The sequence below is a fragment of the Ammospiza nelsoni genome, chromosome 1, assembly GCF_027579445.1.
Source record: "Ammospiza nelsoni isolate bAmmNel1 chromosome 1, bAmmNel1.pri, whole genome shotgun sequence".
In the NCBI taxonomy this organism is placed as follows: Eukaryota; Metazoa; Chordata; class Aves; order Passeriformes; family Passerellidae; genus Ammospiza; species Ammospiza nelsoni.
Genome location: NC_080633.1, coordinates 134490370 through 134518337, shown reverse-complemented (window position 1 = coordinate 134518337; position 27968 = coordinate 134490370). Strand labels below are relative to the sequence as shown.

General features: G+C 39.8%; 2 long non-coding RNA genes across 2 annotated transcripts; both read right to left on the bottom strand.

The window, feature by feature from the left end:
• Positions 1–16: 16 nt before the first annotated feature.
• Positions 17–27952, bottom strand: LOC132075356 (uncharacterized). Its single transcript, XR_009418771.1, has 4 exons — positions 27745–27952; positions 27001–27061; positions 26800–26851; positions 17–2286 (listed from the first exon to the last, which is right to left on the bottom strand). It is a non-coding gene; the product is annotated as an uncharacterized LOC132075356 (long non-coding RNA).
• LOC132075360 (uncharacterized) lies at positions 3787–4925 on the bottom strand. Its single transcript, XR_009418772.1, has 2 exons — positions 4801–4925; positions 3787–4172 (listed from the first exon to the last, which is right to left on the bottom strand). It is a non-coding gene; the product is annotated as an uncharacterized LOC132075360 (long non-coding RNA).
• Positions 27953–27968: the final 16 nt, after the last annotated feature.

Here is a 27968-nt window from a genome sequence, read left to right as displayed (position 1 = left end):
ATATGGTTTATACAATGATTTTACAAGAAACATTTCAAGCCAATTTGATTTCAACTCTATGTAAGGCATGAATAAAAATTAAATACAATAAGCAATGTGCTGAAATATTTCATTGAAGAGAAAATTCTGAGGCATCACTGTAATATGACTTGCTATGTAAATAGTGACACATCAAAAACAAGTCCATTTCAGTGGAAGTGAGGATTTTTGATATTCATTAGAGTGTCCTAGACCAGAAAGAAGAAATGAGAAGCCTTTCCATATACATAAGGCAAAAACACAGCTGCATACTTGATCTATCTACAGTTGCCTTCACCTGTTGCAGCAATGGAAAAATTAGGCTAATTAATCTGAAAGACTCACAAGGAATTCTTCCTTGGACAAGGACATCCTTTGGTTGGGAGAAAAAACTTCTGCCAGTTTTTCATTCCCTGAAATTACTGCTTTACTGCCCAAAAAATGCCTTAGTCAGGGGCTATTGGTGTAATGCAGAATAGCCTGAAGTTTGGAAGTTGCAAAATTCCTCTTGAGGATTAGACTAACATTGGTTGCCCTAGGAAATGGCATGCTATGGAAAAAGTCCAAGTATTAAATTAATCGTGTCCTCCTTAATTGCATAGTGCAATCATTAGATGCACCTCAAAATGTTAACCAAGTAATTACTTCCACCAGGACCACTAGGAATCCTCATTTTCATGCAAGAGAATGCTTGAGGCAGTTCTTGAGAGCACTAAGATCTAGAAAGTGTATTTTCAAAAGGAATATTGGGTATCATGAAACAAAATGCAGTGAGAAAAGCATATCTGAGAAACAGGAAATTCTCTTGGTCAAGTCGTTAATTGAGGCTGTTTACACCCAGATTCTCCTCCACTTTGAAGTGACTAAAAGAGGAACTGTAGCTAAATATATACCATGCTCAGGGCACTTTTAATGGGAGGGCTGTAAGTAAATGGAAATGCTAGCACATCCTTAATGTCATGTTTTCATCAGTTCCCACACATCTGTGTCTTTTAATATAGTTTGATATTCAACAAGTTATCATATTCCCTTTAATACATCTGCAATCCTATATGTAAAAGATATATCTATCTCTTTCATATATTTGCTTTTAAGGTATATTTCACTAAGTTGCAAAGCACAGAAAAGTAGCCTGCATTTTCACTTTTTCCTCAGCAAGGGTACAGTCCTAGCAGGTTATGGATTGGAGGTCAGTTTCACCTAATATTTTTGGTTCAGTGATTTTGTAAAAGTATTTAGCATGAAAGGATAACCCAAGATGCAGAGACTGTTTTAATAACACAGTAACATTTTACTGAGTTTTATTACTAAGCTTTATTAAGCAGCTTTAAGGTTAGCTTCAAGTCAGCTCTGAAGCAGACAATCTAGTTTGTAGCTTGGATAAACAAATGTATTTAAGTTTGAGGGTATAAATCAGGCCATCAGTTACAGCAGTCTTAGATCAGAAGAAAAAAAAAAAGCTTATGGATTAATTTCTTTGTGTTTTCTTGGCTTATAATTGGTTTTTACTGAGCAAAGCTTCAGCAGTCCTTCTTCATCTTTGTTGTTATTTCTTTATTTAAGAAACCACAGTATGGTACTGGCAGACATTGAACATAGCAGGGGTTTATGCCTTTGTAGAAGCATGAGGATTTAAAAAAATCTCAGCTTCCAAAATCAAAGGCAGAGCTCATCTGAATGTTTCTCTATATCAGGCACTGTTTATATCACTTTGCATGTTTATAATCCTTGTAGCATATCTACTAAATTATTTATCATTCATAGTTTCAAGCTAGGCTAACTGATGAGTTACAAACATCCTCTGAGAGAACATTCACATTTTTTATTAAACACTGGTGAAAACATGATTTTAAGCCTAATTTGCCTCCCATTCTGACTCTTATGACCCTAGCCCCAGGCAAAAGAGCATTTTAACTAGAAGCCCCCAAAATCATAGTTCAGTAGACAGCCTGGCTCTTCTCTACTGTGTAGTTTAAAGGAGATGTAGATTATGACTGGGCTTGGCAAAGTCTCTTCTTAATGGTCTCACCTCCTGAACTGGAAGCTCCACTTCTTGTCTGTTTTTTCTTGGCTCTGGTGTCTGCACCCCTACTCCAGCAGCTGAGATCGGAGACACAATGTATTTGCAATAACAGCCATCCATTAAATTTGCAGCAAAGATTTTGCCCAAGGCTTGGAGTGTCCTGTCTTTCTTTTGAAGCATTCAGTAGTCCTCAGCAGGCTTGGTGGGCACACAGGAACGTGTAAGAGGTGCTCAGTATCAAGCATCTGGGGAGAGAGATGTAGAATACAAATAAATGAATGATCAGATGAGATGGAGAGGGCTGAAAGGACTTAAGGGATGTTAGTCTTGATAGGGAATCACATGAAAAAGGGCTGTGTGTTCTTTTTGGTCCTGTTCCTCCTCTCCTCCAGTCACAAGAGATGCTGTAAACATAAAAATGCTTTCTAGTCATACTTGAGGGGAGTTATACAGAAGAAGGATGAGAAACAGGGTAGAGGAACTAGGTCTGTGCATGAAGGAGCCTGCTCCCTCTGACCCCAAATGTGTTCCATCCATGGAATCTGTGCACCCTTTCCTGAACTCGAGGGCAGCTTTTCCATAACAGGAAGAAGGAACCTGTGATGCTGGAAGAGACAGCCTTGCACACAGTAATTAAGATTAGGGTGTTTGCTAAATATAAAGCCTGTGTAGAGAGCAGATCTCTATTATAGGGCACACAGCTTAGGCAAGTAGGAGTCCAGGTGCATGGTATTTTGGACTTTTGAAAACAAATATTTCCAAATGGTACCTCTTAGCAGGTTCAACAGAGACAAAAATAGCTGTGTTGAAAAATATTTAGATGTGTTGAAACTATTTATTGACTTTGAGACTGACTAAAAATGCTCATATATTGATACCCAAAAGCATGTGTTTAAACTGAAGTTATTTAGTAAACCTGGTTCAAATGATATCATTAGATAACATCAGAAGGAGGTTTCCAAACTTGATCTTTCAAAGACTTAGCAGCACACAGGTGTTAGTCATGTAAGTAGATATAGTGGTCTGCCCTCTTTGATGGTACTGTCATCAAAACTGTTCTCTCTACAGCCAATAAACTCCAAAGGAGTGTTGTAAATAGTTGCATACAACATTATTAAACACAGAGGAAAGGTAGACATGTCACTGGTAGACATTTTCAGGCAAAGACATTCACAAAACCTGAAGGCATACAGAAATTTCCATGGATAAGCTCTATAGCTCATCCCTTCTTCAGTTCTTTACCTGGATTTAGAGTTTGTTTCTGAATGTGTTTGTCTTGAGGTTTGAGCCACCTATACCATTGCTTCTTAATCTTTATTATAACAATTTCAAGTTTACCAGTTTTCACTGGGCACAATATTTTTTTTTTTCAACTGTCTGGCTCTTGTGTACTTTCCATTCTCAAAACACTGTATAAGCATTTTATGTTGGATATATTGCCTCCAGCTGTCCCTTGAAGCACTTAAAATTGCCTTTATAAAATATGTGTACTGTAAATCAAGCATATAGTCCCTTTGAATGAATCTGCTCTAGAGTGCTTTCCAAGTCATCAGGCAAAACAGACAGTCTGCAAACCCAGGTGTTGCTTTAGAAAATAAACACATCAGCAGCATATCAAAGCTCAGGAAGAAGCTCTCAAAATGGAGTCATTCCCCATTACTGCTCCCACAATAACAGAAGTGTTGATGCAAACCATTGTGTTGTGCTCCTCATTCCCTGATATGCAGCCCAATTCACACACCAAGTTGAGGTATTTCAGTTTTTTATTCTGGTTTGCGCAGTGTAGGGAGATAACCCAAAAAGGCTGGCTCCCTTATTATCAAGACTATGCATTTTAACAAACCAAGGCATCAGCACTCACTGGTTACAGAATACATATTTATTTTACTAATTAGAACTCAAATTCCTATTAGTTGTATCTCTTGCTCCCCATGCTAATTAGTCTGCCTGTGCAGTTCTTCCCTCCAGTTGAGTCTGGGATCTGCTTTAAGTAGGTGGTCAATGAGTCAATGGTCCCAATCTGTCACAGCCAGAATTGCCTTTCTCCTGGTTACTGCTGAGTTCTACTGACGTTTCTCCTGGTGGCTCTCATCCAGACAGCCCATTCATCTTGGGATTGTCTTCCTTTTTTCTTAAAACAAAAGATTAGCCAAGCATACAACATTCACAATGCAATTGCTTAATCATAACTGTCCAGCTAGAGCTACTGGGAAACAACCAAAAAACAAATTGCAAAGTTTGATTCAAATCTTGAGCCACTCAAATCTTGGGGGGCTTGATATCATTTGTAGAATGATATCTCTGACGTGACCAGAGAATTTCTTCTTCATTGAAAGAGCACAATAAAAGCTTTCTACAACATTGAATTAGTTTGTAAAACATCTGAACAATGTTTGCTTTCTTCACACTTCTTGTGATCACAAATAAAAGGGTTAAATACAGGAAACTAGTACCAAAACTGGGATAAAAAACAGATATTTCTTTTCCTATTATACATATTTCTACTTTTATGGGTACTTTTTTTTTTAATTTTAAAAGATGTAAAGATGATTTTTTAAAGTAAGTTTGTGCAACAGGAAGAGCTCCCAAAATTTTCTTCCTATTTTTCACAATTTTATTAGCATATTCTGAAATCACTCTTTCAATGTTGTTTGTGTTCCTTCATGAAACATTTTTTAATATATAAACACGTTATACTGCTCTGTGTTTAGAAAGCTGTTAGCTTTGACATTCTGTATGATCCCAGTGGTAACACTTACCATTCTTTATTCTGTTTCCAGTCAATAACAGTGGGAGGTTCAGCCCTGTTTCCCTTCCTCCTCTGCCTTCTTCCTGGCATTCTGCCTATGGCCATGGAGTAGCAGGTGTGTATTTTCAAGCAGTTACACCAGTTGCTTCAGGCATGCAGATCTCTTCAAATTACCTTCTTCATGCCCCTCATCAGCTGTTGCTGCTTTATCACTTTACTGTCAGATGGGCAGCAAGCACCAGTACTAATCCAGGACCAGCTGAGAGGCCATTCTGTCCCTAGAGCAGCACCACCATAATATTCCTTACTGGAAACTGGATAACTGAATAAGATTTTTTTTTAAATTTACTTTAATTCTTCATTATGTGTGTTACTGATATTTGTCAAATAATAGATGAATCATTTAAGAGCGAAGGAAATATTGAAGAGCTATTATGCACAATTTTTAATGAATTTTGAATGAAACTTCACATCACTCCAGCAAAAATTTGCCTTAATGTGAAGTATTCCTAATTTTCTTTAGGCATCAAGATCTTCCAGATTAGTCTCACATCTATCAAGACATACAGAACTATTGAAAAGTTTTGCTATGAAATTCACGCATTTTAAAGTGTAAATTCTACCTCACCCCCTATACAGTGCACAAAAATTTCCATAAAATAATTATTTGACTAGAAATAAAAAGACAAAAATCATTTGAAGTTGACTGTATGTGATATTTAACTTGAGCAAGTAGTTACAGTGCATGATGCTAATGTTATCCTTCAGTACAGAAAGCAACCAAGTGCACCCAATATGTGGACTTTGATGATAGTCTCTGACACACTATATGCTCTGTAGGAATTAACATGGCTGGAGTAAGACTCTGGAGCAAGTAGTACAGTAGACTCTACATGAGCAAGTAGTTACAGTGCATGATGCTAATGTTATCCTTCAGTACAGAAAGCAACCAAGTGCACCCAATATGTGGACTTTGATGATAGTCTCTGACACACTATATGCTCTGTAGGAATTAACATGGCTGGAGTAAGACTCTGGCATGACCATGGCACCTCTGTATGACCCTTTCCATTCCACAATGACTTATTGCAATTGGAAGAAAAAGGATATAGTGCCTGTGAAGCTACAGACTTTTTCTGTATCACATACCTTGATCTAAGGTGCCAGAAGAGAACTGCTGGATTCCAGAAGCCTTTATGGCCCCACAAAATCAGATGTTAGGAATTTCCTTCATCTAGATCTAGAAAGATCTCCTCAAAGGATAGACATGCACACCAGTAATGACAGAGGCATAAATTACCTCCAGTCTGAATCCATGGACAAACTGCCCCTGCTGTCCCTAAGGAGCACTGACATGCAATGTGCAGAGATCCCAAACTGTGAAGACTTGGTTCAATATAGGTAACTGTCCTGATTTTAGCTGGGATAGAATTAATTTCTTTTCAGAAGCTGTTACAGTGCTGTGTTTTGGATTTGGAATGAGAATGGTGTTGACAACACAGTTTTGATTCTTGCTAAATTATGTTTATCTAAGTCAAGGACTTTGATTTAGTTAATGGGGTTTTGGTTTGGGATTTCGTGGTTTGTTTGTTTGGTGGGGTGTTTGTTTGTTTGGTGGTTTTTTTGGGGGGAGGAGGCATTTAGTGTTGGTTTGTGAGGGTTTTTTTTTGGTTGGTTGGGTTGGGATTTTTTGGGGTTTGGGTATTTTTTGTCTTATGCTCTGCCAGAGACAAGGTATACAAAAGAAAATGGGAAGGAGCATAGCCAGGTGACTTGAACTGACCAAAGGGATATTCCACACCAGAGAACATCATGCCCAGTATATGAACTGGGGGAGCTACACAGAAGGGGGGACCAGTCATGGTTCAGGAAGGGGGATCTGACATCACTGAAGGGTGAGCAATTGTACTGTGCATCAGTTGTTCTTCCCTTTTTATTGTCATGATTACTATAATTTACCACTATTACTGTGTTTTACTTTGGTTTTGGTTATTAAACTGTTTTTATTGCAACCTGCAAGCTTTACTTTCATTCTCCTCCCCATTCCACTGGGCTGACGGGAGAGAAGGGGCTTCAAGTGAGCGGCTGCGTGGTGCCTAATTTCCAGATGGGTTTAAACTATAGCAATGTAATTTAATTGGCTAATTCCAGGGAAAACTGTTACAAATACAAACTACTTTCTCACTTATGCATGGTTATTATGCTAACAGAGGTTGACAAGTGTAAAAAAAAATCACATCTTTCTTATTTGAATCCATAACATTAAAAAGTTATTTGGGGTTTTCATGTTTTTGTGGTTGATTTGTTTTGCAGTAGCTATGTTTTCTTTCTTTCTTTCTTTCTTTCTTTCTTTCTTTCTTTCTTTCTTTCTTTCTTTCTTTCTTTCTTTCTTTCTTTCTTTCTTTCTTTCTTTCTTTCTTTCTTTCTTTCTTTCTTTCTTTCTTTCTTTCTTTCTTTCTTTCTTTCTTTCTTTCTTTCTTTCTCTCTTTCTCTCTTTCTTTCTCTCTTTCTTTCTCTTTCATCTCGTGAACAGTCTAATGAAGCAGTTCTTTAAAGAAATCAGAAAACTGGCAAGAAAACTGCATGTGAGGTGTTGAGTTTCTGTTGAGAGCAAAGATTGTGTATCTTGGGTCTCTGTAACAGCTTTAGTCTTTATGATTTCACCCTATTGTTTCCTAGTTTCCCCTTTCTTTAAAAGTTGTCATGCACTTTAAGCTTTCAGCCCTTCAGATGCCTCATGTTACTTCATTGGTCACTGCTCCTCCACTCCTCCATTTGCTGGGCAGAAGGAAGATTACACTTCTTAGGCAATACCTTTGAAGATTGCTTCAGAATTAAGACATCTGATGAAAAAAATAGTTTGTTGTGATAAAGTCAATCCCAGTAGGGACTGACCTTAACCCAGGACACTTCTCAAGAGATACAAGGAAGCTTTTTGTAAACTTACCCTTTAGAGACACACAAAATTGAGGAAGAGTTAATTGCACTGACATTTGGAATCCACAAAGCATTTTTTTTATTGTCTTGATTTTTTAATACCACTTTACTTATTTAAGTTTAAGCAGCCCTTTCCCGTCTTTGTTGTTATTACTTTATTTCAGAAATTATAAATTGAGTCTATTCAAGGTAATGGAGTTGCTCAGGCAGGATTTTCCTTTGGCAAGTCCATGATGACTACTCCCATATATGTTCTTCATGTTCTCAGAAGACTTTACTTGCAATGTCGTATCTTTCAGATAGCATACAGAAAATATTTAATCAGAATATATTTTTACTTTGAGTACATTTCTTCCTCATTTCTCTGCTACAAATTTCTCAAAATATATTTTCTGGCTCAGTACATATACCATGATCATCATGTTTGTGGACAGCAAACACAAACAGGGCTGGATCCAACCCTTATCTAGATCTGGGGACTGTGTTGTGTGTGGGGCTTCATACACTGTGTCTGAATCCATGTGCATGCTGGAAGAGCCTAAAGAAGGATGGACTAGGAGAAGGTTAAGGGCCATGTTACCTGTCTCCCCTCCCTGCCTCTTCTTCAGGTTATTGTCCCATCATTAGGAATTATTTCTCTAAACAGGTAACAAACTGGAGGAGGGAGATTAATAAATTCTATACCACAAGTAGTTACATAACTGAAAACTTGATCTGATTCAATAGGACATTACAGTAGCTGTAGAAGAAATTATCCTCTTTGGCATCAGAGATTTTGCATATGCAGAATAGGAGACACAGAAGCAGTCAGGCTTACTTAGCCTTCAGTATAATAGAAGGCTGCTTCAACAGAGGTGATAAAGTAGTTGTAACTCTTCTGCATCCAATTACAAGGTTTCTAATTATGCAGAATTATTTAGGATTTCCTCAAGGAGTTCATTTTAGAGAGTACCAGACATTGTCTCTGAAGCCCTCTTCTAACCTGTCGCACTTAAAAGCATTCCAGCTTCTCAGATGTGCTGCTCAAGGGAGCTCTTTCTATTTTATTGGTATCCACTAGAGAAAAATATGCAACAGCCAAGTCATAAAAAGGTTGGGGTTTATTACTTAACATTACAGCAATTTGCTGTTTCTAACCTCATTGGGAAATTGCAGGGAGGTGAAGATTGAGTAGATGAGCTGATTCACTGGGGAGTATGATTGATTGATGGTGGGAAATAATGACAAGTCCCAAGGAAGCAGAAGCACACAGGAGAGAGAAACTTCAGCAAAAGGAGAGCTTTAAAGAGAAGTGTTCTATTTTTCCTTTTTTTTTTTTTTTTTTTTTTTTTTTTTTTTTTTTTTTTAACAAAAGCACCCAGTATCTTTATGATATGCTTTGATGTGAAAAATTTTGATGAGGTTATTTTCAGAGCACAGGAAGCTCTCCTTTCTTTGGGAATGTGAAAAGGCTGTGCTTGCCACCCCTGGAAACAGCTGTGGGATTCACAGCTCACCCAGAACTCCTAAGAAAGTAGATTCACATATTTAGCCTGTATTTCCTTTTGTTAACGTAAAACCAGCTGGTTCGAAGTAGTTTGTTAAGATGAGTCTGGAGCAGGTCACCTGTGGCTGGTGGTGGATGTACAGCACATTTGAGTGGATGCTGAACTGATCCTCTTCATCTCAGCATTTAGTTCAGAACAAAGTACATATAAAAAGCCCCAGAATATTTCCCCATGTTTCCTGCCCTCCCACAGACTGTAACCATCTCTGTGGTCTGGAAACAAAGTTGAAGAGGGAAGCTGTGATTTCAAAGCAACACAACAGGAGGGAAATGATCAGTGTGGCCACAGGGTCTGCCGTGCCTGCTGTCCTGGGGGAGAGTGATGGAATTGCTCTGCTGGTGGCAAATACTTGTAGATGCAGCACAGGGATCTGCAAGACATCTCCACTGTGTCTGCAACAGCATCTCTGCCCTTAGCATGAGGGCAAAAGAAGAGAAAATTGGTCAGCTGGGGGGACAAACTACACAGCCAAGAGATTTCTTTTCTCAGAGCTCAAGCAAGAGGAAACCATAGCAAGAGAATAGGGGAAGAGAGAGGAGGGGAGGAGAGGGGAGAGGAGAACCACACTGAGGGAAGGCAAGCAGCCTGTCTCTAACACATCTTTGCTTTTAGGGGAACTCAGGACATGGGTAAATTTTTTGGCTCTTCCTCATTTTTGGCATATATGGCCACTACAGCATTAAGTCCTCTGCTTTAAGATACAGATTATCACATAAACATGATCCTCCATTTTCAGATTTTTTGGAATTAAACTTAAACATACACTGTACTAACATGGGTAATATTGCTACCACAGTGGTTATTTTTTATTTCCTATATTTCTGCAGCAGCATAATTCAAAATTAAAAGAATGAACATGACTTTAAGACAGAAGAAGCCCCTGTAAAGGAAATAATCTTATCAGGCTTCTGAACTGAAGCAGTTCTGCTTCTGCAGAACTGAAACAGTCCTGTTTAAGTGCAGAGGAGACCAAAACTAGTATGTGAAAGAGAGTCTGTATGGCTTATGCAGCTTCAGGAAAGGGGAGCTGCCACAAAGGGATTATTCCTGGTGCTTACTTCAGACATCACTTTTCAACCTAGGTAACCAAAAAATTATAAAAAAAAAAATTAAAGAAAATAAGGACGGTATCATTATTAATATTTTAATTAAGGAATGAAAAAGGTTAAAAATAAATCAGAAAAATCTTCTTTTTTTTACTTCCTGAACATTTATTAGGCAGCCAACACAGGCCAGCTTCTGGAAAAACATTTGTTTAACAATTGAACAAAAATCAAAAGACATATTTGAAGGACATCTCTTTGGCAGCTCTCTTCAGCATGCAGTAAGGCTCCTTTAAAAATGTTACAAGCCAGTCAATCTAAAGATGCCACGTATCTTTTAAGAGAGATTCAAAGTGAAACTAATCTGCTTAGGGCCATAATGACCCCGTAATAATGTATATTGTCTGTCCTTGTCTCATGTTCAGAATACCAGCATGACAATCAGATTTTCCTAGAGAGCATACTATTAATCTTAGCCCTTTATAATAAACTGTTGGTTTTATCTGTATGATATACAAAATGAGCCCAGGATCCTGTAAAATACTCATCCTTTATGGAACTCTCACTGCCCAGCGACATGGGAGTGGGAGTCTCTTCTGAGACCACTGAAAATATGTCCATTGTGATTTCCCTTAGCTCAGGAAAAGGAAAATGCAAATAACTCCAGAGAAAGAAGTGCAAATTGCACAGATTACAGTACCCTGCATGGGCCCAGCTCTGTGCTGGTTTCAGGCAGGCAGTTGGATGGATGCACACACTGCAGCAGGTGAGACTCCCTCCCACTTGGCTCTGCGGGTGCAGCTCCGTCAGCTCCTGAATTAGGCCAGGTTCCCTCTTGGGAAACTCTCAGGAATTAGCAACTCTAATTGCATTACCCAGAGAGATTTTGGCCAAGAGTGAGACCTTGATGAAAACTATCTGTCTTTTGCCCATCTCCAGGTATTTCTTAGCAAGTTTACCCCCTTTAAGTGGATATAATTTAGCAAAATTATAGCTCTTTATAACCTGTATAGCTTTAAACAGCCAGCTTGAGGCCCAGGGACTCAAGGAAAAGGCAATAGGAATACTTAGAGCTGAAGAGCCTAATAGAAAGAGCAATGCAAATACAGCCATCCAATAAAAGAAGTGCTGTGTTTTAGATTCTCTTGCCATTTATACTTAAAATAATCTGATTAGTTCAGGTTATTCAGCACTTGGAATGTTCCCTTTGCTGCTTGCCAAAAATAAATTACTAAGCTTTATTCTTTATGCTAGAGGGCATTGGAAAGGGAAGCCATGGAGAAAAATACAAGAGAGTGGGCTTTTCTCTATTGAGAAATACTCAGAATACTCAGCATGTATTTATAATGTGTTTATAATTTCTAAGTACACCTAAAGCCTACAAGAGATCAGAATTTTGAGACCACAAACAGGAGAGAATTCAGGAGCTGCTTAGTCAGAAATGGTGGGAAGAATATGTCTCACAAGAGTGCCACAAGGTAAGGATTGCTGCACCCTGCTCATAACCTTAGCAAAGGAGAAAATTAATATTTCCGTAATTTTGCCCCTGATTAAGTATGAAGTCCTGAAGGAAACAGAGTGTCTTAATGCTGTTTCCCTGTTCACAGAGGATATTTCTATGCATAATTCTGTTCATATTCACTGCTATGCCAACAAATGTGCATCAAATTCCTTTCCACTGATGTTTTTTTTCAGAACCTCTGCCAAACCATCCAATCCATAGGGGTTTTTTTCAGCGTTGATGTACAGTTTGAGAGACTATAAACTTTAGTTCCTGCAAGATACACACAAAAGGGAAGTAAAGAGAGGAATCAAAATCTCTTGCCTGCTTTGATGGCAAAATTGTCTGTACAACAAGGAAGTATAAATTCTTTTGTTCTTTTCTTTTAAGTTTGTACAGCTGCCAAACTCATCCTCTGCTAAATTTCAGTATTTCAAAAATGCAGTGACTTAACTCCAAGGGGTTTTGCTGATGAATTGAAATCCCATCCCTCTAGTTTTGAAGCTAACTTTTCCAAACCAGCACATGCAGCCATTTTTGTAGCTGGGTGTAGAGGTTATCCCAGTTCCAACCTCAGACCCTTTCTTCTGTATGCAAAGATCTTTCTTCATACTCACTTCCTTACCCAATCAAGAAACACTTTCATCCTTCAAACTAAAGATGGAGCTGTTAATGAGTACTAGTTAGATTAATCTTCTTCTAGTATCTTCTAAGTAGACAAAGGACTTGTCAGTGGAACCTGGGGAAAGGAAGGGGGAAGGAAGAAGAGGAAAAGAGAAGAAAGAGTTTATTAGGGAAACCCACTTCATAAGTACCAAGGATACCTCTGATTCCTATTTCTGAAGTACAAAATCAAAGCAAAAACTTGCATTTAGACCTATAAGTTTGAAACCACTACAGCTACCAAACAATTTGGCTAGCTTGGGACAATTTCATAGGCAGCACTCTCCATTATGCTGTTGTTTTCTCATGTGCGTTACATTCTCAGTAAAGTGAGCAGAAGGAAAGGATCACTGAGTTAGAGACAATCTCCAATAAGAACTCAGTTCCCATTATTACTGTTAATTGATATATAATGAAAATTAATAAACAGTTACCATCTTGATAATTAAAAGGTAATTGTCTAAACCTGTGGCTGTAGTGTAAATGGAGATGTGCTAACACAACTGAAATTTGTGCAAGTATCATCAGCAACTAATCACACCCTTCTTCTCTATAGGCTTGCTTGAATTTGCTTATTTTGGAAACAAAGCAAAGCTTTAACCTCATTTGTTAAAACTGTATAGGCAGCAGAACTAGCCAGTGTTTTACTCTGTCCCATGACCTGCTAGTAAAGTTCCCAGAATCAGCAGATTTCCAGGGGCAGAAGGTTTGACTGGTGGCAATATTCATGATGGCAGTGACTCATGGGTTGTAAGATTAATAATGAAGTACCTAGCTCTGATGTGTGTCCCAGTAATGTATTCCAGTGGTACATATTTAGCATTTTACACCAGCATTTCTGTGAGGTAGCCTGAAGGTCACCAGCATTAAACATGGTGACACAGTCAGGTTCAATCAGCATTTACAATAATATAGGTCTACACTGACATCAGTATTAAGACATCAGCAAGATGATGGAGAGATCATCAGGGAGAGATCAAGAGCACTTGGCTTTTCTTCTGGAAAGACACAGAACAAAAAACGTGGCACTAGCTTTCCCACAAAATTTTACATGTGCAGAGGTGATGGGAGCACGTAGGTACTAATTCATAATCCTTGGAATTAATTTCTAAATTTTCCCATCATATCTACTGAGACTCTCAAATTACTTTTGTTATAACATCACTCCAGTTATAATATGTAGGGAAGTTCTGACTCCTTGAAAATTGTGCTCATTCTGAATGAGAAGAAAATCAACTTTTTATAGTTTCTTAAAAGACAGTTTCTAGAAGAGATGCTGTTTCAGGAAATTTGAAATGCATTACCCTAAGATAATTACCTAGTAAAGAGGTTTCAGTTTCAATCATGAAAAAATTTATTCTGAAAAGGATCCAAATTAATCACACTGACATTGTTAAAATGCTTTTCAATTCTTTTCATCATAGAAATTCATGAAAAGCAGTGCATTTTTCAGGTAGTTTAGTTTTTAATGAAGCTTCATTTCCCAAAGGAGAAATTCAAATAAATTTCTTACCTTTTTAAATTTCTTACCTTTTTAATTTTATCCTTTGTTTTCTATACTCTGTTCATCTGACACGATTGTACAAATGCTGGACAGACTCTTGCACCACTACCACTACCACTACCACTACCACTACCACTACCACTACCACTACCACTACCACTACCACAGTTTCCAGGCATGAGTCTCTTACTCCATCTGTCAGTACAAAAGTGTATTACAAGACAGGCATTACAGCTTAATGTATTTTACAGATGGAAAGTTGCCTAAGGGTTAAATATTGATATCAAACTATATTGGTAAGTGCTATACACCTACAGCACACCCCAGCTTTAATCTAGTTTTTCATATTGGATGTGAGTGCTGGCTAAATGAGGCCCTTCTGCTTTTAAAGAGGTGATCAGAGTGAATGGGTAGATTAAGAAAAGAAGCTTATCTAAAAAAATTAAGAGGGAGGAGTAAGGCCTGAAGTTGAAAAATACATAGACAGTATCTCAATTAACAAGAAAAAGCTTTCCAAAGAATGGATGTACTTGAAGCATGGTAAAAAAATTAATTGGTTCTCTTGAGGTTAATAGGGAATTAGAGGGAGGATGGAGTCGCATTGCAGACCTGTTGTGTAATTTCCCTGCCTGCTTTTACAATTGAAGTGGATGGAGATTTGCTTTAGCTGGAAGCCCATTTTCACGAACACAAAGAAAAGAACTAAAAAATAATGCTCAGCTTGCAAGACAGGCAGGACACAGCAGGGCCAAAGGGAGCTGAAGCAAAAGATTTGAGTAGGAAACTGTCAGAGGTAACTACTGACAAATATTTGTCAGGCTGGTTTTGGTTGATTCTAAAAGCAACAAACGTTCTGAAGGACGGAAAAAAAATGTAAAACAAATACCAATACGAGAATCAAGGCTTATTTGCCAGAGATTAGCACGCTTTTATTACTGAGTACACATATGAAAATCTGACCTTTGGCAAGGAGGTGTAATTAGACAGTGTGCACACTGCAGGCGGCGTGGCTTTCCCCCAAAGGACAGCACGAGAAGCAGCAGGGGCTGAGGTGCTCCGGGGTTTTAATGAGGAGACCTGCACATTCTGGGCAGATGTCACCTGTGCAGCAAATATTGCCCATGTGGGAGGAGAAGAGGGTGCACACACTCTGTGCAGCTCAGGAACCTCACCAGGTCAGTGAGACAAGATCTGACTACAGCCTCTCTAGGTCCTCGGTCTTCTGCAGATGTACTTTTGCCCCTTCTTCAGATAGTACAGAGTTGGCTGAAGAGTTATTCCCAGGCTGCAGCGGGCTGTGGTAATGTTCCTTTACTAAGGGCTGCTTTAGTGTCTTTGACATGTCTTACACATAACTTGCTTCCTTTTCAAGTGAGATCCATCTGATAAATACTTCTGTTTACTGTTTAACTGCCTTGCGTTCCTCATTGTTGGCAACACAAAGCAAGTAAGGCTGGTAAATCTTAGCTGTTAATTAAGGCTATGCTGAGTCGAGGACTCTGTCATAAATACCCACTTTATTGCCACGTGCAAGAAGCTAGGAGAGCAATGCAGACTGTTTGAGTGTGAGCTGCAAATCAGGGAGGGAGAATTTACATAACTCATCCACCAGCTATCCTTAAATTCAGCACTGATTTTGCTCTAGTGCATGCCACCTCCTAGGACAGGCAGACTCCTGTTCCCCATTTGTGTCTGCTGAGCGGGGAGGCAGGATAGCCAGGACCAGGACGGACCATCCAGTGCTTTGCAAGGTGCAAAGCAAGAAGGTTTGTGGGAAGGAAGCTGGCATGGGAATAACATGACTGCAGAGGCAACTGCAGAGAAAGACTACTCTGGACCAAGCCCCTGGGGCTATGAAGATCTTGTCTCTTAGAGATAAAAAGAGACCTCAGCTGGGTTCCTGTGAATATTTACAAAAATAATAATAGAAGGGGAAAATTACATCTGCTACACATCTCCATAAATGTTATTCTCTCTACAAAGGTTTCAGACTTTAAATCCTCGCTCAGTCAAGAAACTGGAATTGCCTAAGAATAATCATATTGACAAATCAAAGACAAATGGGGAATTTATGGAATCTGCTGTATTTTTAATTTTTTATGCATTGTATCCACCACAGGATTTCATCTCAAACTCATCAAAATTAAAGCTACCTCCTTGTAATCTCTTCTGAAAATAAATTACTTTCTACCTTAAGAAACAGAATCAAGAGCTAACAGCTTTGAGTTGTTAAAGATGCTGCAGTGAAACACAGAGTGCTATTCAGCAGACAGGAGTGTTCAACAGACAGTGCCAGCTTCTGCAAACACTGCCCATGTCTCTCTCTCTCTCTCTAAGCACTTTCTCTGCTTTAATTTGTGGCTTGTAGGAATTGATAGCCCATTAGTAGGTATCTTTGGGCATCATCCTGTTAATAGCTTCCATGGTTTAATCAAATACACAACAAATGCTACTAACCCTTGTTAATTCCCAAATTCTTATCCATGAGAAAGGCTTAGTGTGGGCAATGCTCTTTGTGCAGATGGAGTTTGTACATGCATGCATTTTATTTCCGCTGCTCTCATTTAACCTGTTCACCCCCTTTGAATTTTAGGAATTACATTGAAATACAAAATGGAGGGAAAGAAGATAAGATGGGGGCCAGATGTGACTGGTAAACCTCTTTCCATGCACTGCAGCTTTCTAAATACTAGACAAAATTGCTGAATATCATGCAGAGGGAAATAGGAGACTAGCTTTGCACAGCTTTAAATCTCTAGTTTTAATGACTTTTAGGCAAGTTTCAGAATTTCTGAAGTGTTCCATGTCAGAAACTCACTGGCAATGACAATGCAAATAAACCAAGGAAGAATGTTATTGAAGAATGTTATAAAAACCACCTTGATGCTGTTTCATCATATGACAATTTTGATTTTTATCTAAATGTGATAAGTTCAAAATGAGTTAAAATTAATATAAGCATCAGGCTTATTCTCCAAAATATAAATAATATAAACTCAGTTTTCTAAAAAGAGTCACATATATTTTCTGTCCCTTTTACATATTAAGGAAGAATATTTGTCAATGTCATTTTTATGTTTTAAAACTTCTGTCAAATCATTATTCACAAACATCTTTGATAATTTATTTTTTAGTTCTGAGCAAATACTTTAATGTGGAAAGTTGGAAAGATTATTCAAATATTACTCTATTCAACTAATTCTGGTTTAGAGCCATCAGAAGGCATGTTTGCTGAAAATATACTGTTGTAGCACTTTAATTCAGAGAGACTGGAGAAAATGGCCTAAAGCTTTTGGTTATATAGTATTAGGCTGTAGTGTAAAAAATAAAATCTAAAATGAAGGAGGAGTGTTTGTCTCCTGGCAGATCTGTGTTCAAAGGGGAAACCAGAGTGTGCTGGCAGCTTGGTTCATTTTGCTAAAAGGTGAAAACCTTTAGGATTTTGTGTGCTTTTTACAGCAAAATTGCACCAGATGAGAAGAGAAAAATAGCAGATCCATGAAAGTTAAGACAAGAGTCAGGTACTGAAAATTAAAACCTTAGAGCCCCATGCTCTTCTGACTCCATAGCAGGGCCCTCGGTGTGCAGAGCACTTGTCCCCATGGCCAGAGGACAGCCCATGGCTGTGCCCAAGCCATCCAGCTGAGCAGGGGAGAGCTCTAGGTCTGGACCCTTTGCAGGAGCTATTCCTGTCCTGACGTCTCCAGAGAAGCAGCATTTCTGAAGGCTGTAACTTGTGCTGCACCTGATCTGTAGATTAATGAAGTTCAGCAATCTCAGCTGTTGATCTCCCGCTTTTCAGGAACATGATATGTATACTTATTTACACTTGCATTGCTACTCATGAATGTATAAGAAACTGTGAAGGGAACAAAAATAAAAATAAAAAATGAGACTCATGGGAACTCTGAATTCTGATTAGAAACACTGCACATCTCTTATAATTTTGGCTCACAGAAGTTAATAGAAAATGACATCAAAGGCAGCTTGTGTTTACCAATGGTCATGCCAGACCAAGCTTCTTTGATGTGCTGAGAGATTGAGAGATATGAATAGGAAATGCAGATCTCATCTATCTGAACTCCAGGAAAACATTTAATGTGCTGTCACTTGGGACCATATCTGCTAGATAAATGGTAAAGGAGCTCACAAAAAAAATGAAAAATGCATGAAGTTTGGAACAAGACAGATGACAAACTGATTCTGTTGAAAATCTTCTGTATGCTGGAAGGAGGTTAGTAGTACAGACTCTTGTGGGTTTGGGGTGGGTTAGTCATTTTCTGTACCAGCACTTATGCTGTTACTCCCCCCTGAACCCGATATGTTCCCGAGGGATTTTCCTGCCAGGTGCTCCAGGGCTGCACAGCAAATGAACACAGTGCTGCCCTGGAACCTGAGCTGCATTACCCAGCCAGTGTTACAAGGCAGTTCCCTTCCTCCTTCCAGGGCAAATCCTCTCCTGGGCTGCAGGTGTATGCCCCAGGGAGGGCTTCAGTACCAAGCAAGTGCAGGGAAGGGGATGCCTCCCACTTCCCTTCAGCACGGACACTTTCAGAAGAGTTTTCAGGGCTGCACAAACACCACAAAATCTTCTCAAGATTTGGAGGACTTGGACTCAAGTCCAATTGACAGCACTGCCAAGTCATCTGCGAACTCATTAAGAAAGCAAGTTCCTGTGCTGAGCAGAAACAAACAATAAACACAGAAAGACAGTTTTCATCTACTTTGTTACTTTTAATTGATATTGGCATGAGGTGACAAAGCAGAAGGCTGCAATATCATTCAGGAGGATCTAGGGAACTTTAGGGCATGGAATCAAAATAGTGTGGTGATCTTTCATCAAATATGTTGTAAGATCCTGCCCCTTGGACCTGCAATAAGATTTGTGTTGCAAACTGCAAGTGGACCATTTGAGGAGACAATGAACCAGGAATTTATTTTCAAATAAACAAAAATATTGTCTGAGCTCCTGGAGCAGGTCCAGCAGAGGATGAAGATGATGAGGGGATGGGAGCACCTCACTTATGAGGAAAAGCTGAGAGAGTTGGGCCTGTTCAGCCTTGAGAAGGGACAACTGAGAGGGGACCTCATCAATATCTATCAGTATCTAAAGGGAGGATGTCAAGAGGATGAAGCCAGGCTCTTCTCAGTGGGGCCAAGCCAGGGCACAAGAAGCAACAGGCCAAAAACGATGCACAGGAAGTTCCACCTGAGTATGAAGAAGAATTTCTATACTGTGCAGGTGACCTTTCTGGAACAGATTGTCCAGAGAGGTGGTGGAGTCTCCCTCACTCTCCAAGAACCATCTGGATGCCATCCAGTGCCATGTGCTCTGGGATGGCCCTACTTGAGCAGGGAGATTGGACCAGGTGACCAACTGTGGTCCCTTCCAACCTGACCCATTCTGTGATTCTGCACTAATTTTAGCAAAGAGGTCAGGACATATTAATGACATTTTCCTGGTGAGCCGTTTCTGGAAGGTGGCATAAAAGCCTTGTCCCTTACTTTGAAAAAGAGAAGCAAATAAGTACCAGTGCACAGAAGCAGACATGATGCAGGAGCTAACTGCTTCTTTTAATGAGAGAAACATTAAAAAGTTTAACTTAATTAGCTCAGCAGAATCAAAGCTGAAAGAAGAAACAATTATTGTCTGTAAAGCTATCAAGACCAAACCTCAGGGAAGGAAAAGGACTTTTAGCTGATACAGCAAGACATGGAAATAAAGTGGCCATAAATATATTTAGTCTGGAAAATAGAGAGGAGAACAGTTAGATGGAAGCAGGGTTGTCTCTCAGTAAAGGGGAAAAAAAGCATATGCAATTTTAGAACAGCAGCTACTAAAAATATGGAAGGGCCACCTGGAGCACCACCATCCTGCAGCAGGAAAAAGAAAACATGAGCAGTCAAAAGGCATTTGTTGGTTGCAGCTGGACATACATAAGCCAAAGGGATACCAAATTGCAGGGCAGTTAAATAAAACCACTTCATCTCTCAATGGAAGAGACTGCTCTCAAAGCAGTATGCTAATGCTGGGATTAAAAGGCCAGTCCTACATCAGAGCAAGCAATTCCTCAGCTCTGGGGTCATAAGTGAAACTGTAATCATATCTATCTGGCCCTTTTTGGACCCTCCTGCTCCTAAAAGCAAAGAAGGAAAAGACTGGCAAGAAGAGCAGCAAGCCCACAATAAGGAACTTTAGCCAACATTCAGATCCACAGCTGAAGCTGAATTGCAGTGGCAGAGGTTGGTTATAAATCCTCTGCACTGGAAAATGAAGGATCTTATAGAAAATGTTATATATACCTTTTCTATGAGTTACTGAAACTCCAGGTAGGAAATAAACACAATTTGAAGATGAAAAGATCTCTGGACATTACCACAATGACATCCCGGCATGCCTTGCTCTGTGCCTGCCAACCAGCAGCCTGCAGACCTGAAACATAGTTTTGGGCATGTGTCTGTCTGTGAAGCATCCTGTCCTTAGCAGAGCAATTGGATCTCTGCTTAGAGGGGTGCCATTTGAGCCATCCCCACTTGACTGTGGCTGAGGACGAGCTGTTGCACTTCTGATTAATTCCCAAAGTAAAAACCATTACAAGTTTTGTGCAGACCACAAGATGGCACAGATGCAGTAGTTATACAGAACTGCACGAGGCAGCCCAGCATGAACAGATTCGAAATAAAAATTAAGATAGAGTATAATATCAATTCAGAGATGGAGTGGAGTAAAAAATGTCCTATTTTGGTGAGAAAACTCTAATTTTTACATGAAGGACAGTTTTCTCCGAGCCAACAACAATGCTGAAATCTTTTATTTACAGTAAACAACTGCCTATATATTTAGACTGAAATAACTGAAAGCAGAATTTACTTTTGAACAAGATAATCACTTTTGTTTGAGATCTAACAGAATCTTGTGATTTTAGATTCTTTTCAGTCAAATAGTACAATCATTATAGAATGGCTTTTGATTATCTATTTTCTTAAGCTTAATTTTATTAAAATTCTTTAATACCAACAAAACCTGTCTATCCTACAGACAATTCAATTTACAACCATTTTCAATTTTTGTATAGCAAAGGAGTTTGAGAACAATCCCTAATTAGATGTCACATACAGATGACCTTTTGAAAACAGCCTTTTTATGACACAACCACAAGGCAAGGAATGCACTCCACGATACAATAAAGTAGGTGATATGGATTTGTAGGTTTCAGATTCACTGCTCTGAAGGCATGTCACAAGGGACTGGACAGTACAGGAGTACCGTCTGCAGGACATTTGCTTTTATTGTCCCTTAACTACTGAGGACATTATTTCAGGTAAAGAGAAGCAGACGTATATCAAAAACTATGCAGGGAGGAGGAATTTCATTACATCTCTGTAATGGATCTTCTAAACAAAAATTATGTGATTGATATTATTCACCAGTGAGTTTTGCCATTTGTCTTGCAGCTGTTAAGCATCCAGCATAGCAGACTGATATTCCCTGGTTAAGATTTCTAGAAACATCTGCAATAAAAATACTTACTTTCTGTCTATGTGCTGCCATGTTTGTCAATAATTTTCACAAATGTCAGGGATTTTGGGAGGCCCCTTTATGGTAGAATGATGGAAATGTAAACATAAAGTCATCTAAATAGTGATATGTATCTATAGATAGATATAGATGATATAGATATGCTCCAGAAATATATAAATCTAGTCATCTAATCTATATACAAAGAGAAGAAAACTAATAATTTTATTATTCAGTTCTGTAGTAAATCAGAATTCCTGATTAGCATTCAAATTAAAAACTGGTCTTTCAAAATTTGCTACATTAAACTGTTCTCTGATTTGGACAGTGAGGAGACTCACAGAAGCCTGTGGGTTTTTTTAAAGTAAGATATGAAACTTCAATTAACATTTTTTTATTTGGGTTGACGGCCTTCCTTATGTAAGTAACTAGGAAATGCCTATGACTGTTCTTGCTATGCCTGGAGTAATATTTATAAGGAATATCCTAGTAAGTGATTTGTACAATCAGTCTCTGAAAGTTAAAAAAAAACCTCTCTCAGTGAAACACATAGAATGTCCCTGTCATTTATTGTATCCTTTGATGATTGTGTTTTGGCTTTGGTAGAGAATGCACATCCTAAAATCTTGTCTTTGAGTTGGGCTAGCACTGGGGCATTGAACCAGGCCCACAAGTCTGGCACCAGAATAATGGGATTAGTGGGATCTGTCTGTCCAAATCACTTACTGTTATGCTCCATCTCAAATCCCATCTGTAAGTAGAAATTCTCTGGGAGTATTTTAAGTAGAATTTCTCCAAATAAGCACAATGTTGAGAAGCAAGACGAAACTTCAACATTCATACCCAGATATTATTTCAGTTTCTCATGCAGAGTTGCATTTGGATAGAAATGTCCCCAAAGTTATGCTCTGTTTAGATTAAGGCTTTTGCTTCTGTAAAATAGCAGAAGGGATTCCTTATTTCAAGTAGACAGTTATTAATTCTTATATTAAATATTTAACTATTAATTATTGTTAAAATCAAGAACAGATAAAATCACATCTCTCCCTCCTGCTTTTACATTTTTTTGCATTATTCTCCTTAGCCTAGGACTGAGCACAATAACAGCTGGAGAGCAGACAGTACTTGGCACTGAATTCTCTGGCAATATAAAATTGCTAGAGACTTTTTCTAAAATAGATGGTGACGTGTTTGCTCTTTCTGCAAGAATTCAGCTCCCCCCCAAAGATCCACTGAAAGCAAAACAGAGTCTCATCTACAGTTGTAGCAATATGATCAAAACATCAGCCCAAAAGGCCTTGAAGAGCCCTTTGCTTTCCCTGAGGTAGGAAGCAGCAGGAGATGTTCCACTAGGCTGTGAGCACTGCCAGGCTGGGGAGAGGGGCTTGCCTGCATGTTCTGAGCTGTCAGCATGGCTGCAAGAGGTGAAATCACTGAATTGCTGTAAGCCAGGAGGTTATTTCAGAAAGCAGAATTTCAACAACTGACAAGGATTTTCAAACTGAAAAGCAAAGAAAAGAGCTGGAATCATCTCATGAGGTAGTGTTTCATGGGAGATATATATCTGAGGATCGGCCTGGGAAAGGTAGGGAGGTAGGGAGAAAATTCTTCAGTTCAAAAACTATTGAAATAATACAGTTTTTCTTTTTAAAACATCTCAAATCCAGCTACAGAAATGAGTTTGAGATAATCTTATCAGATCCATGATCTTTTTACTGGATTCATGTAATTAAAGCCAGTTGAACAGGAAGGGCAATGACCAACACGTAGTTAAATATTTGGGCACCTAAAGCAGAGCTCAGGCTCGGAGGTTTTGCCAAAGTGAAAACCAGGACTCCATGTCACAGGTCTCAGACACTCTCCCAGATTGCTGTACTGTCTGTTATCAGTGTGTATGTGCTCATTTCTGGCCCAGGAAGGAGGCACAAGGCTTTTGGCATTTTTCTCAGTGACAGCCACAGTAACAAAATAAGTTACATATAGGTTGCCATTTGGCAGGAGGGCACATACATATGGAAGAAACTGTAGTTATTTACACGCTCCAATCAGCCTCAAGACTTTGAATAAATTAACCAGACTCCTAAAAGTACTCTGTAGTCAATGGCTCCTTCTCAGCTCTTACAGACCAGGACCCTGAAGACCGGAATTAACTCTTTGTGGGAACCTCATTCCCCATCTTCAGCTGTGTGGGAAACTGTTCTTCCAGGCCTGATGAACAATGAATGACCAGCTTTGCAATACAAATAACCTTATGATTCTCCCTCTTAGGGGGAACAGAGCAGGGATGGATGGACTGCTCAGGACTATTGCTTATACCTGAGCATGGCAGGTACCGTGAACTGAACTTCTTTGGGTCTGGATTAATATCTGTCAGGTTTAGAAATAGTACTTCCAATTTACTGTCCCCTCCAAGGCTCTCCAAAACCACACACCCATTCCCCTTTGCCCTTCCTCCCTTCCCCTTTCCAATTCACTGGGGTGGCACTGAGAATTGGAAGCACAAAAGGCAAAGGTCATGGGTTAAGGTAAGAACAATTTACTAGAAAAAGAGATGAGATAAGAAAATGAGCAGAAACAGCAACAATACTAATGACAGAGATTATAAGAAAAGAAACTACTCACATGGGGGAAAAAAGCCCCAGTAACAGAATACACTATATTTCTCAATATGAAGGAATGCCCTCTCCCTGAAAAAGTGTCACTTCCCCCAGCAATGGCATGAGGTGGCTCAGAAAAACCTCAGTGCCCTAGCCATGCCTCCTCCCAGCTACTGCAAAAAATTAACCCTGTCCTGACTAGAACAAGGACATTATTAAATCATTTTAGCTGCAGACTAACAATAGCAGTTTTCTTCTACCTTTTTTTTTTTTTTGTGGGAATGTTGCAAATATAAAGAATAAAAGTAAACTGTGCTTTCACATTGTTTTGCTTCTGACCCTTATGCTTTGATCTCTACTTAATTCTTTTTCTTAGATCTTATGAGTAAATATTTGCCTTTTCTATCCAGTCTCACAGCAGGCTTTTTCTCAACATGAGCCACAGTTGCTGCTGGGTGCCCCTTTACCCTCCCTCCTCCCCTTGGCCAGGGGTGCAAACCCCGCCTCAGTAAAGCACCCTGCTGCCTCCACAAGTGGCTGATTGTTTTGTCATTAACCTCTAACATATCAGTTTCTGACAATGGCTTTACATTATATTTATTCTCCTGGCGGTTTAGGAAAGAGCTCCAATCCATGCTGCATTCAGGCTCACCTGCTGGTGCTCATGCCTGTTGTCTGCCCTGGCTTGCCCTTGAACTGCCCTGTGGCTCCAGTACTGCCTGTGTCTGGTTTTCCTTTGCACCACCAAGTGGACATGGGGCCAGAGGGAAAGGAGGAGGGCAGGAAAGCCATGGGAGCAGACTCAGGCCTTGTCCCAGGAGGGATCCCGATGAGGTTCCCAGAGCTGGGAACCCTGAGGTGATTTTCATCTGATGAGCTGTACCTAGCCACACCCTCCTGTAGAGGCGGCTGGCCTGATGGTTTTCCAGGCACACCAACATTCCTTCTGAGATTTTGTAGATCCACCCTTGTTGTCACTGCCACAGTTGCCATATCTTATAGAAGAGGACTTACTTTTTCATCATCAGAGTCCTTCCTAGGAACACCGAGCTGCAGAAATACAGGATCCTCCCTTGGGTCAGATGAGTCCATGTGTGAGACACAAAGGCACAAAGGGAAGGAAAAGAAGGGTGGCCTTTTGCTTCCTCTGTTTCTGCCCACAAGCCATGGCAACAAACATACTAAATCTGAATTTTCTCTATTTTTACTTTATGACGAAGAAAAGTTATGAGGGAGCGACGACAGGGGCAGCATTTGAGTACCCAGACCAGAGACTGGTTTGGGGTTGGCCTACAGAGCACCAGACCAGACGGTCAAACCATGACAAAACAACAGGTTTTGAAAGCTGAGGGGGAACTCTGTATAATACTGACTCAGCCCTTTGGATACATACCAGTCAGCTCCTGCAGCAAAGAAAAAAGACCATAAAGCAGATCCATTCCCTTAGCCAAGTGTAAATAGTGCTGTTCTTCTGCTGGAAAGGTTATATTTTGACACAAGCATTATAAAGTGTTTTTCCTGTCAGTTAGAGGCCACACACATAGAGAGTGGAATCATGGAGTGGCTCAGTAACTCAATTAGACACTTGGACAGCTTGCATTTCCTCAGTAAAAAGGAAGTTTTGCTGTTTATCTATCTCAGCGCTGATGGCTCTTGCACATCACAGTCCACTGCACAGTAAGTGGAAGGTAGCTCTTGCTGCCAGCTTTAATTTGTTTGTTTTTCCCAGATTAAAGGGCAAAATCATTACACATTGGCTGACCAATTCGTTTCACATGAGCTAGTAAAGTACCTGGTTTCTAAATAAAAGTTTAATGATTTGACACACAGCAAGAAAAAAACAGGCTCTTTTAGGTTTTATCCTCAGACACACATGGAACAACTTTTATTTCTTGTAATAGGAGGTGAGCAGCACAGGTCAGTGGCTGCAGAGGGGAGCATGTCACTGAGTGCTGACCTTTGCTAACCTCACCTGGGCAGGTCACAAAGCCATTATCCTCCCAGTGAGGCAGTGCCTGTACTCCCACATCACAGGGCACCACAGCAGCACTCCCCTCTCCTCATGGCTTCTTGCTCAGAGACAGAGGGACATCATTGAATGAATATGAAACTGAGTAAAATTCAGAGCTCTGGTTCTGCTTGTGGTGTTAAATTTGAGGTATTGCTTCAGGTAATTTTAAAGCAGTACAAAAACTATCATCAGTAAGTTTCACATATACTCTACTCACAACTTTCTCCTGTAATAAAAGTCCTATGAGACATTTTTGATTCTTATGTTTTCATTTTTACCCTAAAAATATCAAGATGGCACAATATTTTTTCTTACAATTTTGAAGGAAGGTTCCTCTAGACAAACAAAATATTCTTGGTGAATGTTAAGGCTAATCAAAAAGGAAAGATACTGGGTCTTCATCAAAGGTCTTTTTATAGATAGAAATTAGTCCAAAAAGTTAAATTTTTTTATAGATAGAATTTATTTTATATATAGAATTTTTTTATATATAGAATTTTTATAGATAGAATTTTTTTATAGATAGAATTTTTTTATAGATAGATACTGGGTCTTCATCAAAGGTCTTTTTATAGATAGAAATTAGTGAAAAAGTTAAATATGTAAATTATTAATGTTGTTGCTGTGAAAGTTAAAAAAACCAAGCCGCTCTATAGTCTAAAGAAACTTGCTCTTATTTCTACTCACCCCCCTGGCTCTTGAGACTACCTTTGGAATTTCTTCTGTTTCTTTCCTCTCTCTGGAAAAAAATATATTCCCATATTACCATCAAAAAAATCAGATTAAATAAAAGCTTTTCAACATTATTAAAAAGCAAAAATAGCCTGAGATGATCTTTCCATCTCTTTTTTAAAGCCATCTTTATGAATTGAGATAAAAATTGCTCACCCTGTGAAATGCCTTGTCTTTCCAATTGGACAGTTCTCTATTCCATCTCTCAGGTTTTCCTCTGAAATGTTGGAAGGGAGATGAGAGAAGCAGAAACTTTCAAGTCACACCACAGCCGAGGCTTTTCATCCATGAAAGTGTTTTAAAACAAAAACTTCACTCTAGTATTTGTTTAGAAGCATAGTATTGATATAGTAATCACTAGCAGCAGTATATAATCTATCCCACTGCTGTAACACATAATGTAAAATGGCAATGCCGTCTGCCCGTGGTGGGAGCACAGTCACAGCCGCTGTTACAGGATTTCCATGCGAGAACTCCTCCTTGGATTTCCATGCGAGAACTCCTCCTTGGCTCGGGTGTGCAGGAGCTGGGGGATCTCCCCTCCGAGCTGCCTTCCCCCCCCGACCCCGGACCCTCCTCCTTGGCTCGGGTGTGCAGGAGCTGGGGGATCTCCCCTCACAGCTGCCTTCCCCCCCCTGACCCCGGACCCTCCTCCTCTCTGCCCTGACCCCGCCGGGCCCGCTCCTGCCCCATCCCCTGCTCCCCGCTTTCTTCCCCGCAGAGCACCGGCGCTACACGTCCCTGCAGCCCCTGGTTTTTAGCCGGGACACTTTGAGGGATATATTATATACAAGCATCATCTTATTATCAAGCCCGAGGCTTTTGTGGAGCGCAGCTGCTGCCGGTGCCCGCAGCGCGGTGTGGAACGCAGAGCCGCCCGTCACCCCTGCACTGCCTCACCTTACACCTTATCTCTTATAGCCCATCTTCGGAACGGGCTCTCGTGGCTTTCCTGGGAAACATCTCCCCAAAGTGACTGTGCTGAAGGGGGAGGCAGCCAAAACGACGGTGCAGGCGTGTCCTGACAGACCGCAAGTTTCCTTCATGGAGACAACGCAAGTGTCGCCAGAGCCCGCCCTAAGGATGCAACAGGGAGTGTGTGCCCCTCACGGCACGGCCGGCCC